At 36.5% G+C, this 12,539-nt stretch overlaps 1 long non-coding RNA gene across 1 annotated transcript in view; it reads left to right on the plus strand.

The window, feature by feature from the left end:
• LOC116667714 overlaps positions 1-12,539 on the plus strand; it is a 36,903-nt gene that overhangs the window by 7,823 nt on the left and 16,541 nt on the right. The window lies entirely within an intron of this gene.

Consider the following 12,539-nt stretch of genomic DNA (forward strand, 5'->3'; position numbering starts at 1 on the left):
AACAGGAAACAAAGAATTTACTCAAAACTACTGTAATAGAGGAGAGAGATTGAACTCAAGCCTGCTGAAACAAAAAGCAGGAAGGATTTTTAAGCACTGGTGTAAGCTAGTAGAAAAGTACTGGAGGAAGTTAGAGGGAAATTGGTCAACATGATTGTGCTATCTGTGGTTGCTAATTATCATTTATGGAATTGCTACGTTTCACTTATCCCTCAGAGACTGGGAGATAAGGGCACTGTCTTTCTTGATGGTTATATTTCAAAAGAATGGCTCTCAGGTCCTTGAGAAAGACGTTCTGGGGTTGTAAAACTAGCAAGCAGCTTCATGCCCTGGTCTTTGAATCAGTAATTTATCCCTGAATCCTGGGTTCCTTTTACAGAGTAAGAGTATTTAGGAATCTAATCCTTTCTTAAGAAAGGGCTCTCACATTATTGATCCTACTTATTTTGGGCATATTTTACTACAGATATTAGGTCCATTTGCTCAGGCTGAGAAAGCATTTCCCTTTACGTTTTCTGTGAGACCGTAAGTTCTACAAAGGTTCTGTTTTGCTTATCAGTGGGTTCTCAGCACCTGGAGTGCCAGAGATGTATACAGAGAGTGTTCCATAAATATTTGCTGAATAGTTTACATGCTGCCAAGAGAAACTTATTTGAGATATGGTTCCATTCTAAGTTCAAGGATCACTAAAGACCAGTTAATGTTCTTTGAATTCAGTTGTTATAGCCACTTATGCTGCAAATTTGTAGCTTAGAATAGACTTATATGTCCTACCATTTACCTTGATGTTTTATATTGTATTAGAAACCCTTAGGAGCCAACAGTTTAGCCAAAAAGTTTTCAATGTCCCTTCTGTGAGACTGTCATGTTTTCACGATTTTCTAAATAGCTAGGACTTGATTTCAGTAAATGTCATTCTTTTTTACTGAGATTGAAGCAGTACTGACATTCTATAAAGTCTGAGGTGTTAATTCAGAATGAATGGTTGAGTATATTATGCTTGTTTCCTTTGATAAAACTGGGATTATAGTCATTCTTTCAGGGGAAAAAAAAAGAAGCCATACTAGTTATTTTAATAGAATGTTTAATATGGGAATTGGGTCAACGGGCACTGGAGAATGGAAGAGGCACAAAGAGAACCCTGAAGTCACACAGATAACAACTACGGAAAGCAGTTACTACCCCTAGTGCTGGAGGAACCAAGAGAAGAGTTTGAGGTTATTAGGATTTCATAGCAGGGAGGAGGGGCCCTGGGAACTGGAGCCCAAGCCTGTGGGAGGGTGCTGCCGGGCTGCTGCTGGTGTCTCCCAAGGGGACACAAGGGGGCTGATTCTAGAAATGCTAGAAGAAGCTAGGCTGGGGACAGGAGCTAACTGGTGCTGCCGGAGTGAAGGGTGTGAAGATGCGAAGGATTCTGACAGAAACCGCAGGAAAGTCCCATCTACCTCCTGCCTTCTGATCTCTTGTAGCACCTGGTATTGGTGGAAGCTGAGATAGTTTTTTGCTCATCTCAGCCTTAGTGCCATAGAGTTACAGAGGAGTGGGCTTGGAGCCAAGAGACACTCACTTACAATAACTGCCATACAGCAACTTTAGAAGCTCTGTTTGAAAGCAGGCTATTACAGTGGTAAGTATAGACTCTGAAACACTACACTATAGTCAGCATTTGGATGCCGATGTGATCGACTTGCTGCACGTGGAACCTCAGTTCTTTATGTTCAGCTTTTGCTAAAGTTCTCATGTCAAGTTTATACTTTTAAAAAATATTAAAATATGGCACTGTCTTGTTGTAAAGGAGATACATATAAAGAATCTGAATAGCTCAGATTACAGATTTGAAACAAAGGTAGAATTCAATCTCTAGTTCAAGAAACAAATCATATAGTTAGTGAGCGTGGTTTGACATTTTCTGGACAGAAATCTAATAAACTTGTAGATCTGCTTTTTAAAGCACTGAAAGATTAGAAGATGAAAATTAGGAGGAGGTGTGGGGGAAGGTATAGCTCAAGTGGTACAGTGCATGCTTAGTATGCAGAAGGTCCGGGGTTCAATCCCCAGTACTTTCTCTAAAAATAAATCTAATTACTCCCCCCCAAATAAAATTTAAAAAAAAAGGAGGCGGGAGGGAAGCTGTTATATGAAAGTCAATTGACAGCTAAAAGGAGGGACATATAATAGATAATAAGGGGAAAAACTAGAATTAAAAAAACCCGTAAACTAAAAATATACAGCTGGCTCCAGCCCCACTTAGGATTAAACAGCTTTACATAGTACCTGTTTACATGTACCTTTGTCACACAACACATACACACACACACACACACACACACACACACACACACACACGCAACTAAAAGCGGATGTAAAGAGAGCAAGAGAGGGCGAATAATTTATCTATTAAGACATATCCTGACTGTCCATCTATCAAAAATCACAAATGCATGTATCCTTTGGTCCAGTCATCTCACTTCTGGGAATTTATCTCACATGTAAAAAACAATATATGTACAAAATGACTCATTGTGGCATTATTTATAACTGCAACAGATTGGAAACAATGCAGTAAGTATGCCAGTAGGATTGAAAAATAAATTATGGTACAGCTGTATATGGAATACTTTGTAACTATGGATAGATAGGTAGGTAGATAAAACTGGAACCTTTTTTACTGATGTATAAAGATCTGCAAAACACTGTTAAATGAAAAAGTAAGATGTATATAGAAAGAATATAGTACTGTCTGTTAATATTATATGTATATGTCTGTGTCTATGTAATATCTCTGGAAAGATATACACACAAAAACCAACATTGGTTGCCTGTTTGGTGGAGAATTGGGTAGCTAGAGGGTAGGGGCAAGAGGGGAGCTTTTCACTGTATCTTATATATTTAAACTTTTGAACCATGTGTATGTATTACTCTTTCAAATCTTTAATGAAAAAAAAACGGGGAACAAAATTAATACTCATGTTTCTGGATATTCCAGGATTTACTAAGTTAGTAATGTAAAGGGCTCCTGTTATAATGAAAGAGTTACATTGTCAATAGAAAGTAAATTATCCTAAACTGTTTAAAAACCTTGATAATGAAGTTATATTATATTGGAAATAAGCCAAAATTAAGGCCACTTATTTACTAGTTACTGATTTTCTATTACTCAACCTTTATGCTCATTTTAGTGTAATTATATGAACATAATGATCGAAGTTTAATAGCATTTTCCATCCAGCATGCAATAATAGCACCGCAACATTTCAACTGCTACTTTCAAGTGAGAGACTACTTACTAAGGCTCCTTGATGTAGGAAATAACTACAAAATACAATGAGTTCCACAGCGACATCTAGTGTCCGCTTTTTGTAAAACTTTAGATTCTGGGATATTCTTTGAGATAGCTTGTGGCCGTATGATTGGGCACTGTTTTTGAAGTCCTGAAGTAAACTAACCTAAGTCTGCTTATTAATACTTATTATGGTCTTTTAGATTACAGTGAAAAATGTGTTATTGTTCGGGGTTCTCACTATTTTATACTTTAGCTAGATTAGAATTTACTACAGCAGTTGACACTGCAGTCTAAAAATACTTAAGTTTGGTTGCTTTAAAAAGTGACTATAAAATTTACATAGTTTATACTGAGAAAAAAATTGGAAAAACGAATTCATCTGCAAAATTTTAAGTTATTAAGAGCTCTTTAATTAAAAGCTGCCTAATGCCTAACTCAAGGTATCATAGTACAAAAATGGTATATAGAAGGGACTTATGCACATAGAACAAAAATTCTATTTGTAGAATGTTGGGAAGTTAGCAGTCACCTGAGTGAAAATATCAGAGACATTCTTGACTAATAAAGGAGTAACATAAAATAATAAGTGTATGCCTTGTCACTACTAACAAACATTCTCTGTAGTATGATGAAAATGCCTGATAGCTCCAAAGTGACTCATTTACAAAAATAATACAATCTATAAGTGAACATTTACTGATAATGCATATAACATTTTTCTATTGTATCTATTTGGAATAGTCTTAGGAATAGTGTCACTGTTACTATAATACCTGAAAAAAGAACCCTTAGTATTATGTCCCCAATCCAATTTAACTGAACAAACCTCACTTGGAGCCCTATGGCCCCTTAACCAAAGAACAAATATGACTTGTTCTGTTAGCTGATGATGACAGCCCTCGTTCCATTGATCAAAGATACCCACCGGTGGGGGGAGTGTATAGCTCAAACGGTAGAGCACATGCTTAGCATGCATGAGGTCCTGGGTTCAGTCTCATCTAAAAATAAACTTGTGGTAAAAAACACAATATAAAATTTGCCATCTAAACCATTTTTAAGTGTACAATTCAGTAGTGTTAAGTATAGTCACACTATTGTGCAACAGATCTTGTTTTGCAGAACTGAAATTTTATACCCATTAAACAACTCCTCATTCCCCCTGTCCTCAGGCTTTAGCAACCACCATTTCTACTTTGTTTCTATGAAATTGGCTGCTTAGACACCTCAAATAAGTAGACTCATACAGTATTTGTCTTTTTGTGACTGGCTTATTTCACTTAATGTAAGTCCTCAAGTTTCATCCATGTTATAGTATGTGACAGTATTCCTTCCTTTTCAAGACTGAATAATATTCCATTGTATGTATATGTCACATTTTGTTTATCCATTCATCTGTCGATAGACATTTGGGTTTCCTTCTACCTCTTGGCTATTGTAAATAATGCTGTTATAAACATAGGTGTGCAAATATCTTTTTGAGATCCTGCTGTCAATTCTTTTGGATATACACCCAGAAGTGGGATTGCTGGATCACATGGTTAATTTTTATTTAAGTCCTTCACCAAAACTCTTATTTCTATGACATGAGAGAGAGAATAATGCTGGTCCTGATCATACCATCTAGGTACTTGAGAGCACTGGCATCACTTCTCTGGGCCTAAGTTTGGTCATTGGTAAAATAAATGATCCCTAAATGTTCTGCCTTTATGATTCAATTTGTTTGTAACTCAACATGTGCTCAGAAAAAAGACATTGGACCACTGTATCTCAGATGCAAAAAAGCTATCTTCTTTTTCAATATGTAAGTTCCAGGTGTACAGCATTATTGGTTAATTCTAATTAATTTTGCAGGGAACCTCATACCATTCCATAGCAGCTGCACTATGTCACATTCCCACCAGTTGTACACAAAGTTCCAATTTCTGCACATTCTTACTAACATTTATTATGTTTTTTTTTTTTTTTTGGATAGTGGCCATCCTAATGGGTGTGAAGTGATATTTCATTGGATTTTCATTTCTATACCGACTAGTGCTGTTGAGCATCTTGTCATAGCATGTTGGCCATTTGTATATCTTCTTTGGAGAAATGTCTATTCAAGACCTTTGCCCATTTTTAATTATTTAAAAAAATTTTAATTTTTGAAATATTTATTGTTTCTTATTTTTTTAGGTTCCACATATAAGTGATAACATACGGTATTTGTTTCTCTGTGACTTATTTCACTAAGCACAGTACTCTCCAAGTCCATCCATGTTGTTGCAAATGGCAAAATTTCATTCTTTTTATGGCTGAGTAGTGTTCCATTTTACATGTATATATATGTATATGCATATGTGTATACACACACACACACACACACACACACACACACACACACACCACATCTCTACTTAACAGAATCCAAGCTCTTACTAGAACCATTGGAATTATATATACAATATCTTTTCTTCATTTTAAATAATACTTAAGGTTACTTAATCTATAAAAGATTTCTTGATTTTTCCCAGTCTAACTTTTCTTTTCACCCAATTCATACTGGCTTCTCAGTGTTTTTTTAAGGTTATATATTTCTAATTTTCCAGTCAATATTAAAAGAAAGAAAGGTTAGGGAAAATAAATTGATATATGCTACATAAATTGTACATACTATAAAATACATTCCTGTGAAGTTAGAGTCATACAGGATGAAGATAATTGTTCTTTGTAGACAGATTGGCATTTTTTAAAACTACCAGGTGTTGATGTACAATTTAGATTCAGGAAATTTTGCCCTTTTAAGTTGTAGAGTTCTTTTAATTTTGATGGTGGCACTCAACTACTTTAAAAAATGGCCAAAAGATTCGAACAGACACTTCAGCAACTGAGATGTACAAGTGGAAAAGCAGCACATAAAAATCCTATTCAAAAATAAAAGGAACAAATGAAATGTGATAGTTCTCAGAAGCTTTATGCTGAGTCAAGTTTCTCAACCTCAGCACTATTGACATTTTAGGCGGGGTAATTCTTATGAGGATTGTCCTGTGTATTGTAGAATGTTTAGCAGCAATCCCTGGCATTTACCTATTAGCACCCCCCAAACACACACAACCAACCTGAACAACGAACATCTCCAGATATCACCAAATGTCCCCTGGGGTGCAGAATTGCCAGTTAAGAACCACTGTGCTAAGTGGTGGAAGCCAGACTCAAAAGGCTGCAAATTCTATGGTTCATTTGTCACTCTGGAAAAGGCAAAACTGTAGGAAAAGGAAGCAGTCCTTGCCAGGGTATGGGGTTGGGGGCCAGAGATTGATTACAAAGGGTCAATAAGGCAAGTTTCTGGGGTGATATATTTTGTCTTGAATTTGGTGATATGACTGGGTTCATAATTTTTCTGTAATTTAGTGGTATTTCAGCCGTCATTGCTTCAAATGGTTTTTATGCTCTCTCTTGTCCCTCTGGTATTCCAATTACATGTATGAAAGACTGCTTGTTATCCCACAGGTCACTGAGGCTTTTCTTCTTTGTGCTTCAATCTGGATCATTGTATTGCTCTATCTTCAGGTTCATTCATCTTCTTTTGCACTGTCCAATGTGCTGTTAAGTCCATCCAATAAGTTATGTTTTGATATTGTTAACTTTTCATCTCCAGAAGTTTCATCTTTTTTTTTTCTGTAGCTCCCATCACTTTCATCATTATGCTCTTGTTTTTCTCTGCTATTTGAATGTATTTAGTACTGAACCATTTCTCGGTCTGTTTCTATTGACTTTTCTTCTGCTTATGGAAGAAGCATTTTCCTTCTCTTTTGCATCTCTATTTTATTGGATGCTCGATATTGTGGTTATCAAGAGTCTGTATTTTATTGTCTTCCTTTAAAGAATGTTCGACCTTGTTCTGGAACACTTAATTTACTGTGAGGTCAGCTTGATCCTTTCAAAACTAATTTTTAAGTTCTGTTAGGATGTATCTAGAGTAGCTTTTCTTCTAGAGCTCATTTAATACTATTCAGTTGCGGCCCTTCTGGGGTCTATACTAAATATCCAGGGTACTTTACAGTCTCTCCACTCTGGCATTTTGTAATGTGAATGTCTCCCAGTCTTGTGTGAGTTCTGTAAAGTGTTCAGCTTACAGCCTCTGGGCAGGCGTTCCTCACCCTATGCACACAGTTTGTTATTTAGCCAGACTCAAGAGACTCCTATGCAGATTTCTGGAGTTCTTTTCAGGCATAGTCCCCTTTCTTGTTACTCTTTCCCACAACTTCTAACTGCTTCAGCCTCCTCAAACTTTGATGACTGTGTCCTAACCAACCAGAGACCCGGTGCTTTGCTGTGTGCTCACCCTCCTTTTGCCACGTGCTCACCCTCCTTTTGCCACCAGCTGGAAAGTGCCTTAGGAAAAAAGTGGAATTGTGTGGCTCACTTGTTTCTCTTCTCTCAGGGATCAGGCACATAACTGTCTGTTATCCAGTGTTGGAAAGGAGTTGTTTCATGTATTTTGCCTAGTTTTCTAGCATTTTATAATGGGAGGACAAATCCATTTCTGGTTATTTTGTCACGTCCTGAAACATGTGAAAAGTAATGTTTTTTTACTATCTAATAACGGACAGAGAAACTATAAATCAGTTGAAAGAAGCTAGGAAAAACTTGAAGAATAAACAAAATATTAAAGAGGTCCCACCTGTCAATAAGAACCAAGTATCCCAGTTACCAAAAATGGGCAAAAATACAAATGGGCAAGAAGTAAAAATGAGATTAAATGACCAATAAATAGATGAAAGCTGCATTAGTGTTAAATTAAGTTTCTCAATCTTTGATAAGATACATATTTTTTACTTGAGATTTAAAACAGTAAATTACATGAAATCTTAAGTACACAGATTGATGAAACTGATGTTTACATACGTGTGTACCCATATTAACCACAACCTAGATCTAGAACATTGTCACCCAGAAAGAATCCCTCATGATCAGCTAATATCCACCCTTCCCCAAGGTATGCACTATTTTGACTTCTATCACCATAAAATACCTTTGCTTGTTTTCCTACTTTAGGAAGTTTGAACAGAATCATATACCAAATGCTTTTGTCCCGGGCTTGTTTTGTTCAACATTATGCCTGCAATTTATCTACGTTGTTACATGTAACTGTAGTTTGCTTATTGCTACATAGTAATCCGTTCTGAGTATTCTGCTAGTCTCCTGTTTATGGATGTGTGAATTATTCCTAATTGGGAGCTACTGTGAATAAAGGATGATGAACATTTAACTAGTCTTTTTCATGGATATGTTTTCATGCCTCTTGGGTAAATACCTCAGTGGAATTGCCAGGTCATGGGATAGGCATGTTGGCATTAGTAGATCCTACCAAATGGTATTATGTAATTCTATAGCAGTTTCAGTTGCTCCTTCAGCTTTCAAACACTTCATGCTGTCAGCCTTAACCATTTTCAAGCGCTTATTTGGGTATTTTCTCTTGTGATGGGACTTTTCAGGGTTTTGTTAGTTTTTGTTTGGGTTACTTTTTTCTTATTTGTGGGACTTTAAAAATATATTCTGATTAAATTCTTTGTCAGATATATGTGTTGGGAATTTCTGCCATTCTTTAACCTGTTTAATAAGTGTCTTGTGATTCACACTTCTTAGTATGAAATCCAATTTACCAATTGGTTAGTGCTTTTGGATCTTAAGAAATGTTTGCCAACTCTCATGTCAATAAGATATTCTCATGTTTTCTTATAGAAGCTTGATTTAGCTTTCACATTTAGGTCGATGATCCACCTCAAATTAATTTTTCTGCTTAGTGTGAATTATGGATCAAGGCAAATCTTTTTCCTATAAAGAGATCTATTTTCTCCAGTACTATTTAAAATTTTATCCTTTCACTGACAGAACTGCATGGAATAAGTTGATAATTACTTCTGTTCCCTGGGAGTATAAGATTAGTATGACGTCTCCCTTGTATTTGGTTACAGTTCATTAGTGAATTTTATCATGTAGTTGGTGTGAAGTTTAAAATTACATATGCAATTTATTTAATATATGTTGTACTATTATTTTTTCGTGAGTTAATTTTGGTCAGTTGACTTGTACCAATTCTTGTCTCTTGGCTCCAGACACACCCCCTTACATACTCTGCTTTGTGATGCTGAGATTAGGACTCTGCAACCACGTTTGCTTTGCAGGCTGGTTCCCTGTTAGGCTCTGCCGAGTGTATGCTAGAGACTGAAAGGCTAGAGAAAGGAGACTTGTCCTTCCTGTGGACAATTTTCTTGCAGTTCCTCTGAGTTATCAACCCAGTGATGCCTCTTCTCTGTGGTGCTGCAGTTTCTTTTATCAGTTGCTGAAACCAGTGTGGAGTTTCTTTGTGCCTCCCCTCAGCTGGCAGCATCCCCTCTTCAGAGGTCTGAGTTTCAGCCTCCAAGGTTCCTGCCCCAGGCTTCTAAGTTCTAATAATTCCAACCTCTTCTCTTTGTTTTCTCAGCCTTAGGTTTCACAGCTGCTGCCGTTGCTCCCTCCATAATACTTCAAAATTCTTTCAGTTACCTAACTTTATGACTGGTCAATAATTCTTTAAATTATTTGTTCAAATACCTGGTCATTTTTGCCTCCTGATTAGAATCTGATACACTGACAAAGGGCTAGTATCCAGAACATACAAAGAACTTCTACAAATCCATATGAAAGACAGCTGGTTCATAAGCAAACCCTATAACCTGGCACACACACACACACACACACACACACACACACACACACCCCAAAGGGCACATATAGCAGCATTTTTTGGTAATAGCCCAAACCTTCGAACTACTCAAATGCCCATTAAAAGTTAAATAGATAAATTATGCTATATTCACACGAATTATAGCAGTGACACAAACCATCACTATGTATAATTATATGGATTAATCTCACAGAGTGTAAAGTGAAAGCCACTCAAAGGAGTACATAATGTATGATTTTATTAATAAAGCAATGAAAAAACCCATGGTGCTATGTTAGCATAGTGGTTACTCTATGTGGAGGATTGGAGAGGGATAGAAACTAGGAGAATCTTGAGGGGCTGGTAATACTGCTTCTTGATCTGTATGGCTATATGATCTCTCAAGTTAGAAAGAAACAAAAGCCCTTCCTTGACACACTGTCAACTCTCAAGCTACTGTCCTATCCTCTCAGTTAGAGCTCTCCACACATCTGCCCCTGCCTTAACACTGAAATTATTTTCACCAGTCACCTGACTGTAAATTTAGTAGGCATCATTTCTGTGCCTACATTTTACTCAGCATAATTGTTTACCATTTTTCTTGGTCTTCCGTCATTACTCATTCTTTAAATACTGATATTCATCCCTAACTTTCTCCCTTCCAAATCTGTGCACCATCTTATATAGTCCCATCATTTGGAATGTATCTATTGGCTAAGGACTCCCAACTATTTCTAGTTACTCTCCTTAGCTTCAGATAGTTACCCAAATGCCAACATAAATCTCCATTTGGATTTATTCACAGTATCTGAGTGCTAAATTTGGGTCAAATATTATGTTGAGTTGCTAGAATTTCTCAGAGAAATATCAAATTCAGTGTATTCCAACCCAGACTATCTTCCTTCCCCCATATTTAGTCTTCCTTTAGGATTCTTTCACTAACTGGCACCACCTTCCACTAAGCCAACCAAGTAAAAAACTCAGAAGTAATTTTTTATTTCTCTTTGGCCATATGTTATAAATCGTCTGTTAAATTTACCTCCACAGGGTAACTCAAATCTGCCTAGGTATCTCCAGTCTCATTGATATTCATTCATATTTAATTTTATATATACTTTTTTGGAATGATGAATAGATCAAAGTGAACACTACAAAGAAATGTCCCTATGAATTCCAAAGTAGTACACTTAACATTGTTTTCAAATGCTATAGCATGGCCAAATTAAGTATCTACATAAGCCCTCAGATTCAGGTAGTTGTGGTAGCCAAACGTCAAGAGCCCCAGTCATCCCCACCTCCTGGTATTTACCCTTCTGTGTAGTCTCTTTGCCATCTGACCTGTAAGACCAACAGAATATGGCAAAAGTGATGGTATAGCATTTCCAAGATTAGGTTATATAAATGCTGTGGCTTCAATCATGGGTGCATCTTCTTGGATTATTCTGGAAGAAGCCAGCTGCCATGTCACAAAGAGACTCAGGTAACCTATTACGTCTCCAGCCAACAGCCAGTAAGGAACTGAACCATACCAACTATGCTGTGAGCTTGGAAGCAGATTCTGCCCCATTTGAACCTTCAGATACCACAGCCCTAGATGTCAGTTAACTAACTACAAAGTAATGACATCATGAGCCAGAACCACAAAGCTAAGTCACTCTGATTTCTGACTCATTGAAACTGCAATATTTGCTTTAAGCTGCTAAGTTTGATGTTCCATAGCAATAGATAACATTTCTTCTCCCAATCAAACCATAAGCTGACTGTAATTTCTGTTACTAGAACAAATAAAGCAAGTACACGTTACACTGCTTTGCAATTTCAAATTATTCACTATCACAAGATCAGTATGTTAAATTCTGGACAACAAATTCAGTAGTGGCCTAGTATAAAAGCATTTGATTAGAATTGTATTTTCAGTCAGTTTTGATTTATTCCAAATTTTTTGTTCTTTGACTTACAAAGGTTAAACATTACTAATTCCTCTCAATTAGCTAAAGAACAATTAATAATATTTAAACAGCTAATAAAACTATACTGTTAATTAACAAGACAGTCAAAAACTACTTCCCGCAAAGAATACCTAAGACAAGTTCAAAGGTATTTCTAAAACTGCATCCATGCACTGCCAAACATTATACCTGGCAGAGGAAGCACTGAGTAAGTATTTGTGAAGTAGGCAGTAAAATTTTACAAGCAATCAATTTCAGACCACTGTGAATATAGCATGTCATCGAGTGTCAGTTCAACTAATGATTCTATACCAGAACATAACAGAACTGATCTGTTTTGGGTCTCCCTGCACTAAAACTCTCATGTCTCCTCTGATTTCTTCCTAAATCTTTGGTGGGAAGATGCTATGTGAATTCTGAATAGCTCTCAGTGACTGCTAATTCAAGGTGACAGATTGACCAAAAGAATGGGACAGAAGTGAGACATCAAAAGACAATATATTGCAAAAATTTGTATGAAGATGGGAAACAGGTAAGAAAATACAAGCTAAGAATGCTCAGAGTTAAGTGGCTATAGACAAAGATTAAAACTAGAAGTGAACCTTAAAGATCCCTTAAAGAG

This window comes from Camelus ferus, chromosome 12, assembly GCF_009834535.1.
Source record: "Camelus ferus isolate YT-003-E chromosome 12, BCGSAC_Cfer_1.0, whole genome shotgun sequence".
Classification (NCBI taxonomy): domain Eukaryota; kingdom Metazoa; phylum Chordata; class Mammalia; order Artiodactyla; family Camelidae; genus Camelus; species Camelus ferus.